Source organism: Ursus maritimus, unplaced genomic scaffold, assembly GCF_017311325.1.
Source record: "Ursus maritimus isolate PB19 unplaced genomic scaffold, ASM1731132v1 scaffold_9, whole genome shotgun sequence".
In the NCBI taxonomy this organism is placed as follows: domain Eukaryota; kingdom Metazoa; phylum Chordata; class Mammalia; order Carnivora; family Ursidae; genus Ursus; species Ursus maritimus.
The window spans coordinates 29,329,292-29,353,708 of NW_024427107.1; the positions used below are offsets into that span (position 1 = coordinate 29,329,292).

Genomic DNA, 24,417 nt, shown 5'->3' on the forward strand with positions numbered 1-24,417 from the left:
CCTCCTGAAAAATGAGGTCATTTATTAAGTTTCTTTCCAGCTGTTGGACTCTATCATTTTATGAAAGTAGCCAGAAATTCCTCAGGTTTAAAATAAAAATTCATGACTTTCCACCCAAAGGGAAATGTCGACCCATCAAGAACATGAAATTCTAAGTGTGATCAATAGTTTCAACTCCCCAGAAAGCATAGTCTTAGTAATTCCCAGGAAAACCTGACCAGGCCGCAGCAATTACAGGAGCGTCAGGAGGAAAAATCACAGGCAGCCTTTCTAGTCTGTGGCCAGCGGTGGGAATCAATCCCGACCGCCCCTGCAAAACATCAGCTCCACTTCTGGCAAGCCCACCGCCAAACACTGGCGGCGCGGCTGACTTACCAGTCTGTTTTCTTCATCAACAGCTAGCTGGCATATTTACCCATTTATAATTCATATTTATAACAGCCTTTAAATAAAAGGCAAAGACAAAACCAAAAATATGCAGATGGGCATACACCTGTCATGGAGAGAGAAAATGCTGCTGCTGGAAGCTCTGAGGCTTTTTAAAGGCATATGCCCAAATTTAGGAAGATCTTCCAGAGAAAGCAAATCTGTAAGGGATCTAATCTCATTTCCAACCTCAGTATTTGATAAGCCTGAAGAGGTTCCAAATGTAATAAAACATTCTGGAGAAGTTCTCTGTCTCTATTATTAAAGACGTCAGCTCTTTGGGTTGGTTTCATTAGTTTCTTGACTAATATCTGATATTTCTTACTCTTTAACACTAAGGCACAAAGTGTATTTTGCTCTTTGACACTCTGTAATTCATTAAAAAAATAATTGTTAAATACCTACTATGTCCCAAGCACTGTTTCATCTTCTTGAATATGAGATCACATGGGTCTGAGGCAATTTAATTGCAAAAATTCAATATGCAAGAGGAGAAAAATGTTTCGAGTCAAGTTCCTAATACAGAGCTATATTTTGATCAAAGATTTTAAAAAGCTCACTGTTGAATTCCAAGCACGTGAAATCAGAAAGAAACAAAAAGCCACAAGCCCTTTCGCTTCGACCATATTGCATTAGTCACAATACTTGTCGCCTGATTCTGTTCAGCTTGATGGCAGAGGCGCTGTGGCGCTGACCCAGCTGCAGTGCCCTTGGACTGATGTAGTTTCAAGCTGAGAACTGTCCTCAATGTGTCTGGTGATTCCAAAGACAGCCTGTGCATGGTCACGGGGTGGGAAGGACCACTTCCCTGAACGCACTCCATCACAGTCAGGGTCGGCCAGCCTCCAGGGACAGGTGAGAGTTCAAGGACCAGGGAAGGTACCCATAGAGCTCTACCACCTCCTTACTAAGTGGGAGAAAACTGCTTTCACTTTATGGTTAAAGGACGCTTAGAAAACCAAATATGCGTGCAAACATTGGTATGTGTATTTCAAATCTTACAAAGGCGTAAATGGAAGAGACCAAGTCACCTGGTAAGGAATAGGGAGGCAAAGGCGAAGGATGAGAGGGCTGAGGCTGGAATGCAGGCACCAAGTGTGTGAGGACGGCAAAGGGAAGATTTTTGGGGCCTTTTCTGTCATTTTTCCCCTGCTTTACCACTTCACTGATAGCTGGCCTTAATCCAGGTTTACTCTGTGAATTTAAGAATGACATGGATATGTACCTGTCTACATACTTCAATAAATTTATTTTCCTCTCTCCCTTTGCACAATTTAGGGAAGATAAAACCACACTGACAGGGGTAGAGGAGTAGGTGTAACGGAGTGGCGCCAACTTGGAGACACGACATGGTCCGACACGACCAGACAGGGAGCTCAACGACCAGAACCAGTCACCGCCTTGGGGAGAGGTCCATGTGGACTACAGAGCCACTCGTATGCCAGGGAGCCAGAAGACTCTGGACTAGATAGAAAAAGGCAAATGGAGTGAACTATAGGGTTCTGAGGAGAGACGTGGCAGGACAGAACAGTAGCATACTTCCGAGCAAGAGAATGTTTTCTCAGCTTAAAGGACGAGTATTTTGTGGCCCTGCCGCATACCTAGTCCTCTTGTATTCAAGTGCCTCAGTTCAGTGGCCTCCGGCCCCCTCCATCCGTCGCCTCATCAGCTGCCCTTGCCTTCCTTCCCGGGCCACGGGAGAGCGCCAGCCATTGCACACGTGTCCTCGAGAACCCCCCACGTCCTGCTTCACAATGCCCGAGGCGCGTGGTAGGTAGGCTGCTGAGGCCCAGGCCCGATACTCTGATATAATAAAGTTGGAGTGGGGCATAAGAATCTGTATCTTTAACATGTCCTAAGTGACTCTGAAGTGAGTAGTTCACTGAAAACCACTGACTCCAAATTTGTTAGGACCCCAGTGGGAATCCCAGTGACATGGGAGTTACTCAGCAAACTTTCAAGAGTTCCCAAGTCCTCAAAACGGACACAGCACAACTGTGGGAAGAATTAGGGAAGGATGAGGAAACGTTTTTGTAAACACAGTTTCTACATGCTGTATTGTTTTTATTGGTTCACCCCGTGAAAGGAAAAAGTCTAATTCCATATTGAGTCCCCATGGGCAAGAGGTAGTAAGACTCCGGGGGAACCCATGGGGGGGGGTCTCCGCAGGGCATCTCTCCTCCTTACAATGTCACATAGCTAATGTGATTATGAGACCTAATGAACTGAAACTAATGCAATTCTGAAAATCTTCATAGCTAGTGAAAATCACATCTTCTCCCTCCAGATTTCCCATTTTCTCTGTTTGTAAGCCATGAATAAAATGGAAGTCGTGGGTTGAGGCTGTGTTTATGGACAGACAGTCTTAGTATAATCTGGGGAGCTTTATATTTTGAGTGTCAGTGGCTCCGAGCTGAAGGATCTCATTTGGAACTCATACTCAATGCGACAGAACTAAGAAATGTGTGGGAGAGACCTAGAATATGGGTTCAGACACTGACATTTTAGAGACAGGCTTTTCCCCTGCTGACTTCAAAGTGCTCCGTATGTCAAGTAGTCAGTGTTGTCACTCTGCCCCAATTTCCATTTTTCCTGGAAAGCGGAAAACAAGAAGAGTCTTCCAATTGCACAGTAAGAGGTATTATTGGGGTATGACTTTGACATTCCCTCCCCTTCACTTCTCTGTGCTATGTTTTCACCCATTTTGTGGGGGAAGGAACATTCCAAAGGCATTAAATTGAGAGGTAGGAGAGTGGCCTATGGTGGCAAGCGTCACAGCCTGGGACAGACACATCTTAGAGATGTGCTGTGGTAAGTTCAGGAAAAAAGGGCCTGCCACACCTTCTGAGTGTCCAAGGGACTCAGTTGGGTTTTTTGTTTTTTTGTTTGCTTGCTTGTTTTTAAGATTTTATCTATTTATTTGACAGGGAGAGACACAGCCAGAGAGGGAACACCAGCAGGGGGAGTGGGAGAGGGAGAAGCAGGCTTCCCGTTGAGCAGGGAGCCAGACGCAGGGCTCAATCCCAGGACCCTGGGATCATGACTTGGGCCAAAGGCAGACGCTTAACGACTGAGCCACCCAGGCACCCCTAAGGGACTCAGTTTTAACTGTATTAAGAAAAGACACTTTTCCAATGAAGACATACGAATGGCTAACTGACACGTGAAAAAAATGTTCAACATCATTAGCCATCAGGGAAATTCAAATCAAAACCACATTCAGATACCACCTTACACCAATTAGAATGGCAAAAATTGACAAGGAAAGAAACAACAAATGTTGGAGAGAATGTGGAGAAAGGGGAACCCTCTTACACTGTTGGTGGGAATGCAAGCTGGTACAGCCACTTTGGAAAACGGTACGGAGGTTCCTCAAAAAGTTAAAAATAGAGCTACCCTATGACCCAGCAATTGCACTACTGGGTATTTACCCCAAAGATACACATGTAGTGAAAAGAAGGGCCATATGTACCCCAATGTTCATGGCACCAATGTCCACAATAGCCAAACTGTGGAAGGAGCCGAGATGCCCTTCAACAGACGAATGGATAAAGAAGATGTGGTCCATATATACAATGGAATATTACTCAGCCATCGGAAAGGATGATTACACAACATCTGCATCAACATGGATGGAACTGGAAGAGATTATGCTAAATGAAATAAGTCAAGCAGAGAAAGCCAATCATCATATGGTTTCACTTATTTGTGGAACATAAGGAATAGCAGGGAGATCAGTAGGAGAAGGAAGGGAAAAATGAAGGGGGAGGATAACAGAAGGGGAGACGAACCATGAGAGACTATGGACTCCAAGAAACACGCTGAAGGTTTTAGAGGGGAGGGGGGTGGGAGATTGGGATAGGCCGGTGATGGGTGTTAAGGAGGGCACGTATTGCATGGAGCACTGGCTGTTATACTCAGACAATGAAACATGGAACACTACATTAAAAGCTAATGAAGTACTGTATGGTGACTACCGTATCATAATAATACATAAAAAGGAAAAGAAACACATATTTATGGTGTTTAAGGTAAAACTATTTACAACTTAAAAAATGGAACATGGGAACTCAAATTTTGAACACAGAGTCAAGAATGTGAGTTCACTCTTCTCTGCCATTGACACTTCAAGTGGCTCTGCTTGTGCTAACAGCACGCACAGTAACGCATGCGTGCTGCCCCCTAGAGGTGTGGGGTACGCACCACGGTCATATTGGCAGCCCCGTAAATGTATGCTCTGGGGAAATGCAACAGTGGGATTTGATCTCGACAGGGGCACTGCTTAATTATTTTTCATGCCTCTATTACAGGAAGACTTCAAGAAAAATATACTTACATAAGCAACAAGAAGGTATGTTTTCAGACAGAAAAGAAAAATAAAAAAATCAAAATAGTGACTGGCATCTAGTTATTGGGAAAAGAAATTAGTATTTATCATTTCAACCCACTGGACTAAATGATCTAAGCCAAGTGGCTTCATTCCAGTTCTTTTTGTAAGCAATTATTTATAACGGTTATGGGATTTCTCAGTACTAATTGTAAAACAATACGTTGCTAATCCTGAAATTAAGAGAAGGATTCAATCTTTTTTACATTACTTTCCTTAGACCTTTCTTCAAAGTCTTTGAAATTTTACTTCATTTTATTTCATTGGTGTATTATTATCAGGAACAAGCAAATTTTAGGGACAACTGGTCCGCTAGCAGTCACCTGTGTACTCTGTTTCACCTTCCTGAGAACATGATTAAGAGCAATCTGAGACATTCTGCAACATTCACTTATCTATCATAAGTCTTTGATTCTGGAATCAAAGGATCCAGGATCCATCTAAGACACCAATGTGTATGATTTCAATATAGTCTCCACACTATTAATACTCTCCCCAAGACTGTGTCGTAATACTCAAATTCCAACCTTTCGTAGTTCCTAACAGAGTTGTGACCTGATGCCCTTTCCCTGCCTATTACTGGATATGGCTTTCAGACAGACTGAAGACAGACTCCTACCCCGGCTGCCTAGAATATTAATATCCTCCATATCGTAGCCAACGTGGTTCTAGTGTCATGAGCTAGGGCTACACGAGGGAGCTGCTAACCCTATGGACTAACGTCTTAATGAGGTGGCTATTATAAAATAAGAGTGTAAGAAACTGTCATGATTTGTTTATCTGCATTTTTTGGTAAAACTATTAATGACATTGTTCTGGTGTGTGTCTGTGTGATAAACTCGGGAGATTTTAGTGCCTGGAAAAAGGTTTTTTTTATCTGCTAGTTTGTCTTTTTTTTTTAAATAACAACTCAACTATACGTACGAAAATCATATTTCCTTTTCTCTTCCCTTCTCATATAGCTGGCTGGAGACTCAAAGATGTAATTATCCTCAATTACGGCAATTACCTCAGTCTAGCTCTTTCTTTCCTCTCTCTACACCAACCCCAACTGCAAGTTTTTTATTTCATACATTTTGAAGAGCCTTATATGAATGTCTTTACTATAACAACCTCAATATTTCTTAGAAGCAAATCTTAATTTCTAAAGATTGGATACATGAAGCTTTAAATTTAATTATCACTAACTGTTTATACATTTTAAGAGTTTTCAATGTCCAGAATAGGTTTTAGGGGGAAAGGACATTTTTTAAAAAGTAAAAAATAAAAGAAGAAGGAAGAAAGGAAGGGAGGAAGGAAGGGGGATTTTCCCACTAAGTTAATCTTTTGGATCATAAGTTCTGATCTTTAAAGAAATAATGAAAGAAGTACCCTGATGATATATGAGATACAAAGATTAAGATAATTAGAATCAAACCAACTTTATCCTAAATACTATATAGAATTATTAGATTTCTCTGAATTAGACTAGGATTTTCAACCCTGGCTATACATTAGAATCACTTGGGAAATTTTTACAGTATATGAAATGTCCAAGCCTAACCCTAGAAATTGGCTTGAGTAGGGATTGGGTCTGGGCATTGACATTTGTAAATGTGTCCCCAGAGCATCTGAATACATAGTTAGGGCTGAGAATCACTTAGCTAGACTTTTCATTCATGCTTCTAAACTTTCAACTGCTAAATACTAATTCATCTTATTTCTTACGGTATTGAAACCTGGCATAATCAGGATGTGACCACGTAAAACAGATACAGCTCATCGTTCCTCTTCCCACACAAGTCTGCACTGGTAACCACATCAGCCACGTTTTGTGTGCACGTATATCCTCAGAGCTTGAGCCAAAAGAGAGCATGTATAGAGTCTATTCCAGAAGGTGGTATCTGAGCTTGCAACATAAAGACTCAGACCCAGAAGATATGGGCACTGAGCCACATTCTCTGCTGTATTGTCTACATATGTTCCTCTGCATCCCTCAAAACACTAATCTAAAAGTTGTATGGTTAAACATAGTTGACTGGATAAATTAAAGTAGAATTAAAGTATATTCAAATATAAAAATTTCAACAAGAAATACAAAAAAAAATCTTCTGGTCTGTTACTGGTTCTCACGTAGCCCTGGTCTTCGTTTGCATGTCAAAACTGAGCTAAATTACGTTATCTTCCACTTGCAACATGATGCATAATTCTTACAGGTAGACAGTGTACTGGAAATGAACACAATATTACGACAATCCTTTGCATTATGCTTTAGGCTACTTTCGCTTTTCTCTTGATCTTCTTTGCTTAAATGGACACAGTGCACTTTGTTCACCTCAGACTGACAGTTATTGCAAGACTACCATGGCTCTTTCTTTCTAGCTCTTGAATGTCACCCTGGACCTTTTACCCCAGGTGTTTACCTACTGGAATGATCGTCCTTCAAGTCATAACAGAGCTGCTTCCTCTTCCTTTTTTTTATCCTGTTGAAGTATCCTGTTCTCAGAGAAGACTTCTAAAGGCCTTCTTGCCTATCCCCACCTCAGCCTTTATCCCATTATCCTCTCTTCCTTTCCCCTTATCCCAGCTGAAAGCATCTTATACATGTGTCTTTGTGTTTAGGGTTGCAGGATCCCCTTTAGAATATAAGCCCCCTGAGCACAGGCACTGTCTGTCCTCGCAGCTCTAACGCCAGCCCCCGCGAGAGCAGCAGGCGCTCAGTAAATGCTGACAGAGGGCGCGACTGCAGACGCGTGCAGTCCGACCAAGAATGCGCTCAGTGCAGACTTGTAGCCTTCAAGGGTGAAACTACTGACATTAATAGATAATAAACGAGTGTGTACAGTGGCAATTTCACCAATAGTTCCCCAGGCAATATGCACGTGCTGGGATTTTAATGAGACCCACGGAGCCAGTCCCTTTTGCAGGGAAGGCAACTTGCACCCTGTGCCTTGCTGGCTCTGAGCTTCTGCCAGAGAGCTTCTCTGTTTGCACATCTTGCAATCTTGGCTGTCTCTTTCAATTCCCCGCAGAAAGCAGCTAGACATTCATGTTTGAAACTGCACTTCCAATCTTCTGTTGAGGTTTCTTTAGACCACTTTATTGGGGGTAACACCGTGCTTATTTGGCATTGGATCCTCAGTGTACCAAGGGAAAGTTTTTGCGTCTTGTTATTGGTCATCCCCATACAAGTCTGGCGTGGGACAGGAGCTACCCTGCAGAAAGCATCCGCTTCATGCTGGTGGATTTATTACAGTCCGGGATCTTTCGTCAGTAAGCTTACCCTTGCATTATTCCCACATGATACTAATAGATCTGGCCAGGAAGTCAGCTGTAATATCTTCAGGACAAATCCTACTGACATATGGAATCGACAGTTGGACACTACCTCTATTCTGAGGCGCTTCTGTTGGGTCTAGATTAGCACTTTACGCCATATTGATAACACACTCTGCCAGCCTTCCAAATATGTGCTATGTTTGCATGTCAGCTTCATTCAGAATCTTCAGTGTTTCAGTTTTCCATTCAGTACAGAACAGTATATTTGATAATCACTAGCAAAATCAGCTATGTTTGTATCTTGTGAAACATGCAATTTAGTGCCCTTGCCCAGAAAAGGCACCTCATAAATATTAGTTCCTCCTTCTGCTTTCCTTGCTGTTTTAACAAAAATGTATTTTATTCAAAAAATATTTAAAGAATCCGCATCTTTTAAAACTCAAAGTATATAAAGTATTTAAATGTACAGTTGGTATCTGATTCTCTTTTTAGTTAAATAGAGCTACATTAAATTCAAATGGTAAACTAGAATCATTATCAACATCAGAATCAGCGGCTTCAAATGCAGGATGTTCAATCACACTATAAAGTTCTAAGAGATGGTGGATCCTGCCTTAACCAAATCATATATATATATATATATATGTGTGTGTGTGTGTGTGTGTGTGTGTGTGTGTGTGTGTGTGTGTGTAAATTTGTATTTGTAAAAGAGTGGTATTATGAAATGATATGAATGTTTTACAAAAAATACTATTTTAAATGATGACCAACTCAAATTTGTTTAAAATATAATGCAATTTCAAATAGACTTTTATAGAAACTTACAGGAACCTAGGTAAAGCAGACAGTAGCCATAAACAGTCACAAAGCCAACTCAGAACTAACCATTATTTCTCAGCAATGACCATCCAGAGCCTCTTCAAACTATAGGGTTGGGGCTGATGGGAAACTCTGTAGTAAGTGAGTCAGGATGATTACACCTGAACCCAGTGATTAATCTTCATGTCATGAAAAGAAGCACCATCAGACACTGGGTTCTGCGGTGCAAGACAAGGCACTAACTATGAAGTCTTCTTGCCAAAAATATGAATCTGAACGGATTAAGCCTCTAGATGTAACTGCCAGGCTTTTACTCTTTTTTTTTTTTTTTTTTACTTCTATCACTGAAACGATCAAGTAACAATCAAGGATTTTGTCTATCCAGGTCAGTTAACTCACACTCACGAGACTGTGAGGTTTGTGATTAAGTTGATATATGTGTCTGTCTGTGTAAAAAAGGAAGAACACATTTGATGTGTGCACCTGGCATAACTATCCATAATGATGGTCATCAGTGTGTCAACTGAAATGCCACGGTCCCATGTGAATGGAAATGAAAATGACAAGCCGTGGTGCCAGCCACACACTGAGAAGACACTCCCAGAGCCTCGCTCCTCTCCCTGGTTGTTTGATACTGTGATTCTTCTTCTCCGAGGTTCAGTCTTAGGCCCTTTTCCTTCCTGTCATATTTTCTTCCCGGCATCGTACGCACCCAAAGGCCTATGACATCAGCCTGACTGAGCACTTGTCATGGCAGACGGCAGGAACGAGGCACAGGGAATGGACGTGGGTTCAGGTGTCTGACAGACACAGGCTAAATCCTGCTCCACTGGTAAATCGCCCCACGCTCCAGGTGGAGTTTCTCAGCCTGAGTCCTTTACTCGTCTACAGAGACCCAAGAGCCTTCATCTTCCCTCACCCCTCAGGTTCAGAGTAGCTATCATGATCACATTATCTTTGGGTAATACTTCAGAGTTTAGCGAACATTTTCACAGTTTTTACTTTTTGAGTAGCTCAACAATCTTGTGAGGAATTTAAGGCAGGGTTCTTTTTTCTTTCTTTTCTCTTTCTTTTTTTTTTTTTCTCTCTCTCTCCCTTTCCTTCCTTCCTTCCTCTCTCTCTCTCTTTCTAACAACGTTATTGTTGTTTGAAGATGAGGAAACAACAGACCAGAGAGATTAAGAGGCTAGCCGAGACCTAACCTAACCAGGAAATCCCCGCCTTCCACTCTAGATCCTGTATTCTTTCCTCACTGTACGCAGTCTTAAGAGATTGTGGTCTCATACGAAGTGAAGTTCTCATCAACGAGCAGGAAAGCAAAGAGCACACAGCTGCCACCAGCCACCAACTCCAATGCCACAGGGGCCTGGTATGTACCACAAACACAGAGGCAGGCCAGGTGGGTATTAACCACAAGGAAATAGTTTCTTTTTCTCAAAGAAACAGGTTTCTCATTTTTCTTTAAAGACACAACCTGTTCATTCTATCGTTTGCTTTCTTTTAAACTCTACCTTAAGAAAACCACAGCACAAAAATATTAAGAAGTGGTGATTAACATTCAACTTGATGGCTGGGGAATAACAGAGTAGCGTGGGGACTGCAGCAAGCCATGACTCCACACCCTCCATGCTGGGCGTTGGTTACCATTCTTCTAAAAGGCATGGCATCCTCTAAACGGGATAAAGTTCTATGGTCTTAAAAGGCAGAAGAAGGGTGGTCCATTACTGTGTCAGCCTGTGAGAACTTGCATGACTACTGTAGAGGTATGAGGTCCAACTAGTATTTATGTTTTACTAATCATCTAAAATCTGAATAAAATCAATTATGCTTACTAAATCTGTCAATGGCTTCATGTGACTAGGGTTTCCAATCGTGTTCAAGGCATGTGCTTGATGTAAAATGTTTACTATACAGTACATTCTTTATAGTAACAATACCAAAAACCTTATGATGTCCAGGAATCTTTGAGATTGAGCGCAGCACATGTGCACTTAATTTTTATTTAAAAAATCACTGCAGTCATTTAAGAGATTTGCTGGGTTTGCAAGGGTAAAATTCTCTTATCTGGGTTCAGAAATCCGTACACAACTTCTAGTTTGGCAAGCAAATGTCAAAAAATATGGAATTCCCCTTAAAGACATTATGTATAAACAGAGCCATCACATTTAGAATAGCAAGTCCCAGATGGTCTATTAGTATCAACAAAAACCACTGTCCTTGCCAACATGAATTTCATAAAGCAGAAATCATTCTTAGGCATGCACAGATAGACACATCACATCCATGAATACTTACTACCATATGCTCGGTACCAGGTAAGGTAACTTTATTACATGGCCCATAAAACATTACTTGAAAAACAAACACCTAGTGTTCAAATGAACTGTTTACTCTTATGGCAAGGGCACTGAAGCCTTTATGGAAAGCATGGCCTATACTCCCATGTTTCAGAGTGAGACGGGGTGGTGATTACGGCTGTGACCAGCAGGCTTTCAAAAGCAGAAGCAAGGCCATCAGCAAACCTGGTTGTGTTGGGCTGTCTTGAACATTTTAACTTATATTCTCTTTTTCTTTCTGATGACCTAAATTTCTGTGATTCAACATTTGTGTTAATAACCTGATGACTATACATATGATGGAACTACATGTAAACACAAGTGTACATTCATTATTGTCAAAATAAGGAACTAAGGCTTAAGGAGTTTCAGTAGCTGTTCCCCACCCCCATCACTCAGAGAGGAAGAAAGTGAGAGAAAGGAGGAGGAGAGCCACAGGTCTTAATCACTTCACCTCAAGGACTTTCTAAAATCATAAAAGGAACTGCAGTATGTTGGAAGGTGAGCCCCACCGGTGTCAGCAGGTGGACACAGCCCTTTGAGGGCCGTGGGGCTTCTGGAGGTGGAGGGCTGGGAACACAGGCTGGATTTGAGAGCCCAACGATCATCTGAGATCCCTTCAAGGAGCTTTAACGTACCGCAGTTGTAAAAAAGCAGACACGGTCCTCAGTGAACACGTGCCATTTTTCTATCTACACATTCTTGAATAACCTTTGATGTTCTATTTCTTTTAAAGAAGGTAGCTTTTTTTTTTTTTTGGCCCAGTTCACATCACTGATTAGAGATATTCTAGCTGTCAGATAAATAAATCTCCATTGAATCCAATTTATAGGATCCAAGAGCAGTTTATGGATCAATCTGGAACTATATGGGGCTTAGCTGGTTTTGTGAAAATACTTATAACACAACAGTGAAAAAAATCAATAAAGATTTATTAAGGTTTTCATTCTTTGCATAGGTTTAAAAATGAGTTCTAACCCATTAAAAGAGTCTTTCATATTTTTAGAGTTGAAATATTACTACTATCTCTAATGTTTTTTCTCGGGTTGACCCTTCGCATTAAGTATGTCTTTCTCCTGGGCAGCTGTGAAGATGCCGGGCTCCACTGCAACTTCATCAGGTGACGACACCTGAATTCTATGCCAAGACACACACGCACTCCCAGGCAATGAGCTTTTCCCTACTTGTATTATCTTTGTGCAACAGAGAAAGAAAGCATAACATTTATTTAACCTTTGCGAATACCGTTTGGAGGCTCATCTGATACTCTTTAATAAAATAGGCAATTAAGAGAATCTGGCTGAAAATCTGATTTCTAATATATGTAAGAAAAAGTTAATAGCTTCTTTTTACTGGACATCTACCATTTGCCAGATGCTTTTTTAACTTGGAGCCTCACCTAGAAAAATCAAGTTACATTTAACTTATTCTTCATTGGATTGCTGTGAACCGTAGGTAGGTGTAGAAGATTGTACAAATGATTACAATTCTTCTCTTCCCTATGTCCTCAGTGCTTGCAATATGAATTTACAGGTCCCTCCAGTAAAAAATGTTGCTTTTGTCTCTACTCTTAATTCTCGCCTCCCCTTGTGACTCGCCTCGTCTAATGAAATGCAGCGGAAACAACAGTGTGTCAATTGTGAACCTAGACCATAAGGTTTGCATGCTTCTGCTCTCACTCTTGGAACCCTGGGGATCCTCTGTGGGATCCCCTGTGTGAATAAGCCCAGACTTGCCTGCTGGATGAGCGGCGTGTGGACCAGACATCCTCACCCCAGCTAGGTGCAGACACCTAGCTGACTGCGGACACATATATGAGCCCAGGAGGAACCAGAGGAACTGCCATACTGGGCCGGCCCAAACTATAAACCCACAGAACCAGGAGCCCAAGTAAATGGCTGTTGTTTTAAGCTGGTAAACTGTGGGGGTGGTTTGTTATACAGCAAAAACTAACTGATACAAAAAGCATTACTCTCTTCACTGTACTAAAGAGAGCGACGGAAGTTAGTAACTTGTCTAAGGTCACTCAAATGGTATGTTGTAAAGCCCTCAGGTTATTACATCTGTCTTATGGGCCCAACCACTACTGTAGCTTTTTTGATATAAATAATGTAAATATAAACGAAAAAGTACATGTTGAGTGCCTCTCCATGATCTGTGTTGGGCTGGACATATTTCTTACATTCAGGAAATTTTACAATCTCTATTTTGTTTTTCACTATAGAAACTGCAGTTTGACAGCTTTGCTCGTGCTATTGCTTTCACCTTGAATGCACTGTTTGTTTTCCAGGTGTGAACCTGCTCAAACCATCTCCCAGAAACCTCCCTTAACGTCCCAAGACAGGATTAGAGTCTCCACCTGTGGCTGACTGCACAATAAGCACAATTACTCTCCCTCTTTCTTTTATCCTCACCCTTTGTAATAGGACTTTTTGGTATCATCCATCAAGAGATAAAGTCTACTTCCCTAGCTCCTGGATCTAGACTGGACTTGACTTGTTTTGGCCAAGAAGTGTGGCAGACACAACAGTGTGACAATTCTGAGATCAGGCCTAAGGTATCCTACGTACCTGCACTCATTTTCTAGGTAGCCCTAACTCCCTCATGTGAAGAAGGATGAAAGATCACAGGGACCAGAGTTTGACCAGCCGGGTTGTCCCAGCCCACACCCCAGACAGGTGAGAGCCCAGCTGAGATGAGCAAAGCCAAACCACAGCCGAGCACTGTTATGTGCAGGAGACTGGTTGAGACCGGAGGAACTGCCCAACTAAGTCCAGCCTAACCTGCCAGTTGCAGAACTCATAAATGGTCATATTTAAGCCACTAAGCTTGTTATGAAGCAAAAGATAACACACACAGATCCTTTGTGCTTTAAAACTTTTAAAGTACTTTAAAAACTTATTTTTGGGACAGCCCATATATTCCATAAATGTTCTTTGAACAGATGAATAAATGATCAAATATCCAATTACACTGAGATAAGATTTCTCTGACAAAACAAAACTCTGACTTTTTATTTTTATTTCAAAGTGAATAACTTCTTTATCTCCTGGCTGTGAGAAAGAATGATGTTTAGCACGGGGCCTGAAACTCACCGGAGGTACTCACTAAACGCTAGCTCCCACTGATCTTGCATGTGAACTAAAATGCCACACAAAACAAAAGCCAAAGCAAACACTGTAGCATGGAGGCATGCAATTTCAAAATCAGGGCGGGCTCTCCTGGTACCTGTGAGGTGGAGATTTAGGGCAAGGGACATGCTTTTGTTCTTTAATACTGGCAAGCTTCTCTCTCTTTGAGAGTATACAGTAGTCCCCCTTTATCCACAGTATGGCTTTTATGGTTTCAGTTATCCGCAGCCATCTGTGGGCCAGAAGCAGATGAACCCCCTGCTGTGCTGTCACAAAGTCAGTAGTAGCCTAATGCTGTATCAGGATGCTTCTGTCCTTCTCCGCCCTTATCTCATCACAGGCGCGTTCTATCCTCTCACATCACCACCGGAGGGCAAGTACTGTCCAATAAGGTATTCTGAGAGAGACCACATTCAGATAATTTTTATTATAATATGCTGTTTCAATCATTCTATTTATTATTAGTTACCATTATTAATCTCTTACTGTGCCTAATTGATAAATTAAGCTTTATCATAGGGATGTATGTATAGGAAAAACATGGTACAGATAGGGCTTGGTACTATCTGTGGATTCAGACATCCATGGGGGGCTTGGAATGTGTCCCCTGTGGATAAGGGAGGACTACTATTCACTCTTTAAATGACCCATAGCTACTCAAGTCACCCAATTTCCAAGGACAGGAGAGTTCTGCTACAAAGCTCATCTCAAGAGGTGTCCCCCACTCCTCCTTGAGGCTAGGAGTTCTCAACTTGTGCTGCATATTGGAGGCACTTGGGATATTTTAAAATAATGCCCCCAGAGATGGTTTGATTAGTTTGAGGTACAAGCTGCACATGGGGACTTTTAAAAGCCCCTTGAGGGATTTTATTGAACAAAGTTGAGAATCACTATTCAGCCGTTCCCGAGAGTGCTTCCCCCAGTCAAGTGGGCACTATTCGATCTAACTTTCAAGGCAGACCTAAGTAAACTTTCTTTTTTTATATGCCTCTAATCAAAACATAGCACTGAAATACTATAGCTAGAAACTGCTTTCTTATTATGGACAATGACTGGCTCAAAAGGAATTAAGAAATAATTGTCAGATGAGTAACTTCTTAATGATTAACTCAACAAGCATAACATGGACACTTGGCAGGATCATAAACATCTGTAAAGGCCTTGAGAATAATCAGGTACTCAAAATTTTACTATCATAAACTAGAATATGACATAACACTATAAATTACATTAAATAAATAAGTTCAAACTAAATTTCATTTGAGTGTATGATCCCAAAGCATATTAACCTAAAATTTTTGTTTGAAAATGTACCTTATATGTACTTTTGTGTACTTCATCACAAATTATGGTATAATTTAATATTTTAATATGGTTTTTAGTTCAGATTTAATGTGGATATTTTAAGAAACTGTGGTCTTGTCTTCTTAATGCATAAGTGACCCTCACGTGTCAACAATGTTATTTTCAGGGACTATTTCTTTTTTGGCAGAGCTCAAAAGTGCTGAAAAGTGATGAGTATTAATCTTATGCTATAAACTATAATAACACATGCAAATTGGCTTAGTGCCAAAATTTCATTCTGAATGATTTCCAAAGCTACGATCACAAACAGACCTCCAGCATACATTTAGAGTTGGAATTTTCTAAGCCACAGATGCCCCAACAGAAAAATCTGATTTGACCCTCTGATTTCCTAGAAATGGAAAATGAGGTCCAGAGAGGTTAAACGAGTCAAGCAAAACCCCTAACCAAATGGCTGGGAACCGAGCCCAGGAAGCCTGAGCCTATACCCTCCCAGCTTTCTGGAAATGGGCACAAGCAAGATCACAGCAGAGCGTGGTCAAGCCCCACACAAATGGTGGCTGGCTGGATCTGGCCCCAGACTTTGCCAACCCCTGCTACAGACAGTTATGTTCAAAGAGGACCTTGGCACAAAGAGAACTAGTTATCACTTTGTACCCAAATTATTCTCATCACAGAACAGACTGCGGTCAACTCTACCATTTACTACATTACTATAAATATAGTTACTGTAATTTTTCTAGTCTACTATTAACTGTGTACAGCAACATGGTACATTTGTACTGGTAATGAACCAGTAACTGGTATGTTATTAAGTAATGTCCATACATCATTCAGATTTCCTTAGTTTTCATTAATATCCCTTTTTTGTTATCGCATCCAGGATAGCACATTACATTTAGTTTGCACTATTTTTTATTAGTTCAACACTGTGTGTGTGTGTGTGTGTGTGTGTGTGTTGTGAAAGAGAAAATGAGAAAGAGAATATGAATGTCTCTATTCAGCCACTTAAAGTGCAAAACCCGACAAGTTACTGTTCTCATATTGTCTAATGTAAAAGAAAAGGCCATATGTTAATAAAGTAACCTAGAGTTTTAATTATGTGGAAAACACTGAAGTGGAAGGTTAGATTAAAAAGAACTTGACATTTGGAGGGACCTAGAAACGTGGTCTCTGATTTCAACACGGGTTAGCAAAATCTAAAAAGCAAGGAATGGGGCAGAGTAGTGTGAGAATTTAAATAAAAGGCACTCCACATAGAACTATAGTAATGCAGAAGAAAGAAGTAATATTGTGAAATTTGTCATCATTTACTTTAGGGGAGTTTGCGTTTTTAAAATCCACAGAAATGCAGTTACAGTTTCCTTGCCAATATTTGTATAAAACATTTTCCAAACAAGACTGATTCATCTTACTCTGAAATGAATTGTTAGATCACAACAGAGAATGTTAAAGAGTTTGCATCCCTTATAGAAATGCCAAACATTTTACTCTGCCTGATGCTGTACTATAAATAGAGAAATTCAAATGCTAAAAATGTTTTCCAAGTTGCCAAACATAGTTCTTGAGCGTCTACTTCCTAGTACAAATGACTCATTCTTCCAAAGTTTGAAAATGAAAGCTAGTTACAACTCAGAGAAATATTGTAGCTTACACCAATTAATTAAATGCAATAGATATTTCACCTATGTATATTTTTTTTCCTTAGGTCAAATCCACTGAAATGCTTCTTTACATTTTTATCGAAGTTTTATTAAAGAGTAGTTACTATGATGACGGTTTGGATTTTTAAATTAACCATTAGAAGAATCAAGCAACATTAAGATTGTTGGAAAATAATGATGCTGATTGGAATCATTTTGAAATTCATTAGCTGCATTTGAATGTAATAGATGTAAAATTTATTTACTGTAATAAAAATAAATTAATAGTGAAGTCAGAACATGAAAAACTAAGCAGCTCACCTAACAAGACAGTACAAATAATGCTCCGATGTCCAAGAACACAAGGAAATGAAACTCTAAGAAATGTAACCCGATTAAGAAAAATAGGACTTCTTAGGAAGAAGTCAACTTTTGTAGTGAAAAGCACAATAAATAGGGGACATGCCATTCATTTATGGCTGGTATTTCCAAAAAGTATATGTATTAATGTATATCTTATGATAAGTAAAGAGAGCATCAGCAGTCCAGGGGCTTGTGTAACACATCGGAGGTCAGCGCCCACTTGAGAGGCAATCATTGACTTTCCCAGAGAGCTGGAAAAGGAAACTGCAGCAGATGCTCCTGGGACGTAGTGGGGGGCCGGGGGGAGGGCAGGGCAACGATGGTTTCATAATATTGTCTTCTCATCAACTGACTCTGCTGTGGGCCTTTAATCTTCTTTCTGCAACTCACCATACCTCATATTATCTCATTACCAACCATTTACCCCAGAACAGCGACATTCTCTTTAAACTGAATACAAATAATTATTGCAACATCTTGTCCAGGCTTCACTAAAGTCTTTACCTGTTTTGACTCGCATAGGTATGTTTTTGCAAGCCTCCGTTGAAAGTGTTTTGATTAAAAATTTTATGGTATATAAGAAAGAGGTGACTTAAGTACAATTATTTGATTTTAGACGAGATATTATTATTAAAGTTTGTATTATCATGCTCACTTACATACAAACTTTAATGATTCTCTTTTGAGTGTTTCCCTTTTTTTAAGGGGACGAGGGGCAGAGGGAGAGGGAGAGAGAGAATCTTAAGCAGGCTCCACGCCCAGCACGGAGCCCGACGTGGGGCTCCATCTGATGACCCTGAGATCATGACCTGAGCCGAAACCAAGAATGGGATGCTTAACCGACTAAGCCACCTGGGCGCCCCTTGGGTGTTTCCTATTTAACAAGTGATGTGCTGTTCAATTAACTCTAAATTCATTATAGAATAAAACGCATGACTTGCAGACAAGTTTTTGAAAAGACACACTGGTATATGAGATATATATCAAATATATAAATATTTTCATTTATTAGTTTCAAATATCTAAGTTCCAAATTATATTTAATATGTTAGGATATCAAAATGGACAATAATTGCTTTCATTAGCGAATGTTCGGCTAGCTAACATTTTGGACAAACATACTCGACCTACGATAATTTGTGTGTTTACTTACAAAACAATGAGACCAGATAAAAAGGTTTAGGCTGCTGTTTGCAAGCATTTCTTTGCAATAAATATGTATTTTGTCTGATATGTGTTGTCAGCTTGCCAACAGGAGTGTGAGGACATATACATTAAGGGTACAGATGATACTTATATCTAAAAAGCCGAATTGTAGGATTGTCACTACTTTTTCTTTTTTTAACATTGGATTTTATACCACAAATATTCCAAAAAGTGGATATGAAAACTTACCAAACATATTAATGTATTTAAGACTTACAGAAAGTATCACATAACAAACACCCATGTAACTACTACCCAGATGAGGAAATAAAATCTCACCAACGCTACGGTAAGTGTATAAGAATTTTGGCCAGTTCTATCTGCAGCTTAGAACAACACTGATCCTCCTTATGCGTCTCGTCTCCCAGGTCAGCTATCCATTATATGGATAAAGTAACAACATGTGACTAAATGCAAAAACTAATACAAGCTGCCCTGGGCACTTACAGCATTTGAGTGACATGCTTGTTCATCTGACTGTCACTAACGGCTCTCTATACTCTAAGAAGTCCTCCAATTGTAACGTTTTCTTTAAAAATATTTCAGTAATCATTCTATTTACCAAGACTTTGAAAAGAGAACTTGGATTTGAACCTCTACCACCCTGACAATGAGACCCCGAGGCCATCTCTGATCTTGTGAAGAGACAGGCAGCCCCTGATCCAGGCGAGGATGAAGGGCGGGAAGTCAGACGTGGTGAGGGACAAGGGGATCGGCATCCTGAAAACAGAACGGATGTAATGACGCCGTACAAAGGAGGCCACGCAACTGGGCTCTGCTCTAGACACCGTCCACCTCAGCACAGCAACCCAGCCGTTGGCCTCCCATCACACAGCCCTCCAGGTTCTGGGGAATACTCGATTCCGGAGAATTGGGACTCAGATACCTGCACACGCACCAAGGCAGAGTGGGTCTGCAGCGCGTACTGGTTTAACGAATGAGGACGATGTAGCCGCAGCTACCTGTGAAGCACAGTTAGGGACGGTCCAATCTCTTTGGGACCAGCCTGTCACACAGCCAACATTTCTACCTGAAAGACCAAAAGGCCACAGAATTTAAAAACTGTGGGAAAAATTTGGTCTCCAAACCGGGAACAGTTTTCTGTGCAGGAAGCATTTGTTTAGCTCAGGACCCGTTAATCACGAAGCTATGATTCTAGTTCTGTCTTCAAACTGTTTATCAAAAAGCACTGAGCAAAACTTGGTTCTTTCCTATCCACCATGAAGGCTTTCACAGAATTCGTTCTGCATACTAACCTCCCTCCTTCCTCTGTCTCTCCTACTGTGTATTCCCTATGCCTCATTTCACCCCGGCCTGTTTTTAATTTACTCTGGTCTTAATGTGCTACGTATTGTGCCTTATTCCTAAAAGCCCTTCTGGAGCCAGCTTTTCACAAAGAAGAAAACAGCTTAGAGACAATCCAGTCCTATCCTCCATATTTTACAGATGAGAAATCTGACGCGCTGAGGTCCCAACGACTACTGGCTTAAAGATGGGGTGGAATTTCGGGATCCCAAATGTAGCTAACTGATCTTTCCTCAATACCTGATTGCATTCTATGACATGTTCTGTGGTCTCTCCTTTTCTTAAGGCAGCACTGCTCAAGGGGGTGTTGCTAGACATTTCTCCCCCTCTGAGAGAATAAAACATTTAGGAAACCCCGCACTCTACATCTTGCTGTGGTGAGTCACAAGACAATTCTGAGAAACCTGCAACACATACATCAATGTAACTTCATTTAATCAATATCTGATCATAAATGAAAGATTTTTCTTTTCTCTTTCAGGAGAGCGGTAGGGAGCTGCACCCATTAACACCTCTCTCTGGGAGGTATGGGGTAAGGCAAGACCGCCCAAAGGCAGCTGTCTAAATCCTCACAGCAGGTCAGAGAGAAGGGCCAAACATCCATCTTACTGACACGATCGGCTTGAATAGTGGCTTCTCTCAGTATTGGCAAGTCCAACACCGCTGGCCTAAGGGCTGGAGCACATCGAAAGGTCCAGGACCCACCCGGTGAAAGAGGTGTTGAGGAAGAGGGAGAGCAGTGGCCCGTGGCCTTTCTCCCAGCGAGGCCAGGGTGGCCGTCCGCAGGCAGGCTGTGGGGCACGGCTCACCCTGACAGGAGCGGAGGCAGTGCCTGGAATCCTGGCTTGACCACACAGCATTAACCTGCACCCACTTTGAATCCAGAAGGACAGAAATTAAAATTCTTCTTCCCCTGATATAAACGCCAAAAGGCAAGGGGTGTACGGTTCAAAACCAGCAATGTAACACATTGTGTGTGCTTCTGGGGGAATGGCAGACCCCCAAAGGGACAGGACCATTAAGCAAACTCTGTTTTGGGAACAGAGGTACCTGTGGTTGGGTACACCGAGCCCTAACGCCTAGATTCCAGCGCAGACAGCCCCCGGGCACAGGCCATCCACCCTCATCATCCGTGGATCCCTGGACAAGTTACCCTCTCTGAGCTTCAGTTTCCTCTTCAGTAAAAAGGGAATCATAATAACGGTAGCAGTGGATTAAATGAGTTAATACTTAGAAAGTGCTTAGACTCCTGCTTGCCCCACAGTAAGTGCAGTTTAAGTGTCTGCTAAATAAAAGTGTTGTTAAGCGTTTACTCCAATTTCCCTCTACTGGTGTATGCTTCCTTTCCCAATAGACAAAGATGAGCTGTAACTGGTGAAATGAGCCCTTTGCAACTCCTCATTTTAAGACAAGGATAGTCCTTGTGTCCTAGTGACAAGGATGTGAATGAAGCCAGCCGAGGCGATGATTCTGCCTCTAGAGGTGCACCCATGGACTTTGCAGTGAGCTGCCACTGCGTTCTGGCAGGCGGAGGTCCAGGCTCTGCAGAGTGGGTGTCACCGGCGCATGCTAATGCTCAGGCCTGCAGTACGCTGGTTACCGGGGTCCCAGCAGCACAGGGACAAGAAGGCAGGACGGGAGACGGGGCTGCCAAGTCACAGACGGGCCAGCAGTTACCCCGCCAACTGTCTCCTGAGGCTCCTTGATCATTCCCCCCCCCGCCCCCCGGCCGCGCCTCCAAGGGGCCCCTGCAGCAGCAGTTGGGACTGGCCCCACCTCTGCCTTACCTCCCTTAGTAGCCCCTAACGTGGCTGTTAAAAATGATAAAACAAAAACTACTTTTAAAACAGACAAAATAAATGTACCAATATATTGAAGCAATGAAGGGAAACAGTTTTGTATCATCTTGGTTAGTTTTACTTGGTTCCTTTGGTATTTACTTGAAAATACCATCATCTATATTTTACCTATTTTTAAGAGATTATACAAACACATCTTCAAAAACACATTTTAAAAGACTGAGAAATTTAAAAACTAAGCAGATAATGTACCTGAACGATGTCATAAGTAGCAGAGTAAAAGATCTGCTTGAGGTGCCTGAGGCCGATCCTTATATAGGTTACATAAAAAGCCGAGAAGGGTTTGCAATAATCTAACGAGCGACTGTATATCGACAGCATCACAGGTGTGATTTTAGAAATCTTGTAATTTACATGATATAGTTCTTACAAAAATATACAGGGAGTTCTTCTTATAATACCAGCCAAGACTGGGGAATATGAGAAATCTCTCTTGGAGCACAAGGACGAGGGGCCCTTGAACTTGGCTGGGAACGGCCCCAGCACACCTGCTCTTGGAGCTCCCCAGCCTAGCTCATGTGCTCTGTGCACACAGCAGCCTGAAGCCTGACAACATCTCTTTCTGCTCTAGTGAGAAATGCACGTGCGCACACGTGAAGTCCCCAGACACCTGGGGCTACTGGCGACCATCACACCATGCAGTTCCTCTGAGGGGGGTGGGGTGCGGGAGTAGCGGGGAGGCGGGGTGAATGGGGATAGGAAGCAGAAACACCGGGCCTCAGTCTCGCTTTACACTTCTGCCAGTTCAGTTTCCAAGGCAGGGTCTGCACACTGCTTTGAACCTTCCCTTTGACAGTTGTGACTTTAAAGCTCTGGACATTTGAGGCATGGCGCCCTCTTGCACCGTCCCTAGCAGTGGACTTCTTACCTCCAAGCACATCGTTTAACGTGTCTTTTCTCTCTTGCCTAATTAGGCAGCTCACATTTGCGTCTGTGAATCGCCAGAGGAGAGGAGGTGCGTCGGCTGCTTTTCATTTATACTGCCGCGAATACTAATGCACAGGGAGCGATCTCCAAGCAGGTCTGCTGGGTTTATAAACTTCATGATTGTAATTCTTGTTTCTACAGTGTTGAGATAGGCACACTGCTGTCTTAAAGCCTTTTTCATGTAACACATGCATAATGCAAGGTCAAGAAAACTATCCCTTAAAGGAAAACTATTTCCCTAAATTATGACTTGCATCTACAGTAATGAGAAGCTACTAAGATATATTTTTTAAAAAATCTCTAAGCTGATCTATTGCTTCGGATTTTGAGATTCTCCACCGCTGCTTTCTCATTCTGTATGCACGGCACAGATTCCTGCCAAGCCTATTACAGTGAACAAACAATGTCTTCTCTGTCAGAACAGACAATGAATAGTATCACCAAATTCTCCTCTAATGTACAGCCTCCATTTCCCCCACCCAGCCCCTTCAGAAAAGAACAACCAGGATGAGGACAGATGAGGAAAACATCACTCGCCCCTTGCCAATCTGAAAGTGCATTCTAGTGAGCTAAGGACTAAGTCATGTCAGCCATATATTAACTGCTAAACAGAGCAAGCTGACACGTTTATTTTCTTTTAAATTGGATCGTATATTTTTGCATTTCTGTGGGTTGTGAACATGGGTATCTTTATCAGGAAGGAAGGAGGCGTTTTATCAGATATCATTTCAGGGCTTTGCAAAAACGGCTTTTGGCTACAGACTAAGCAGCAACAGGGGAACTTTATAGAAATGACACAGCAATTTGTGTTAAAATATCGGCAGCCCATTCATGAACGCTAAAGCGGACTCTGAATTCAGCTGCTTCTGTTAAGTCTTTATTCCTGCTAAGCTCATGATCCAAAGAAAGCACCCGGAGTTACTCCTCTGAAACATACAGTATGACGCTTGACAGACTCCTCTTTGAGGGGTCTCTCTCCTTTTCTCTCTCTCTCTCTCATATTCATGTTCTCTCTCTCACACGGACGCCCTCTCTTCCCCCCAGAAGAGGCATTAAGGATATGATTTTCCAAAACAAGAACTTCATGAAGTATTGGTCACCAACCAACCACAGCCTTACTTAGTAGGTATTTTCATGAGAGGAGAACATGGATTTCTTTAAAATCTCCCACATCTGTAAGTCTTAGTTGGTGTACAATACTATGATTCTGTTTTCTTTCCCTTTGTGACATGAATATAGCCTATATTTTATTGTAACTTCTAAGAAGAACTGCACCACGCTTTCCCCATAGAAGACAAAAATGCTATTTTTATAATCAAACCACACTGGCTATTGTTTTCATGAATGCCGGAGAGAGATTAACACGAAGAAAAAAGTACCGCCTCCCCTTTCCTCCTTTGCTCCCACACATTTGTAGTAGGATTCCGCGAGCTCCCGGATCCTGACGGCATT

The 24,417-nt window shown here is 41.7% G+C and overlaps 1 protein-coding gene across 1 annotated transcript in view; it reads right to left on the reverse strand.

The window, feature by feature from the left end:
• Positions 1 to 24,417, reverse strand: part of PAG1 (phosphoprotein membrane anchor with glycosphingolipid microdomains 1) — a 136,394-nt gene that overhangs the window by 33,250 nt on the left and 78,727 nt on the right. The window lies entirely within an intron of this gene.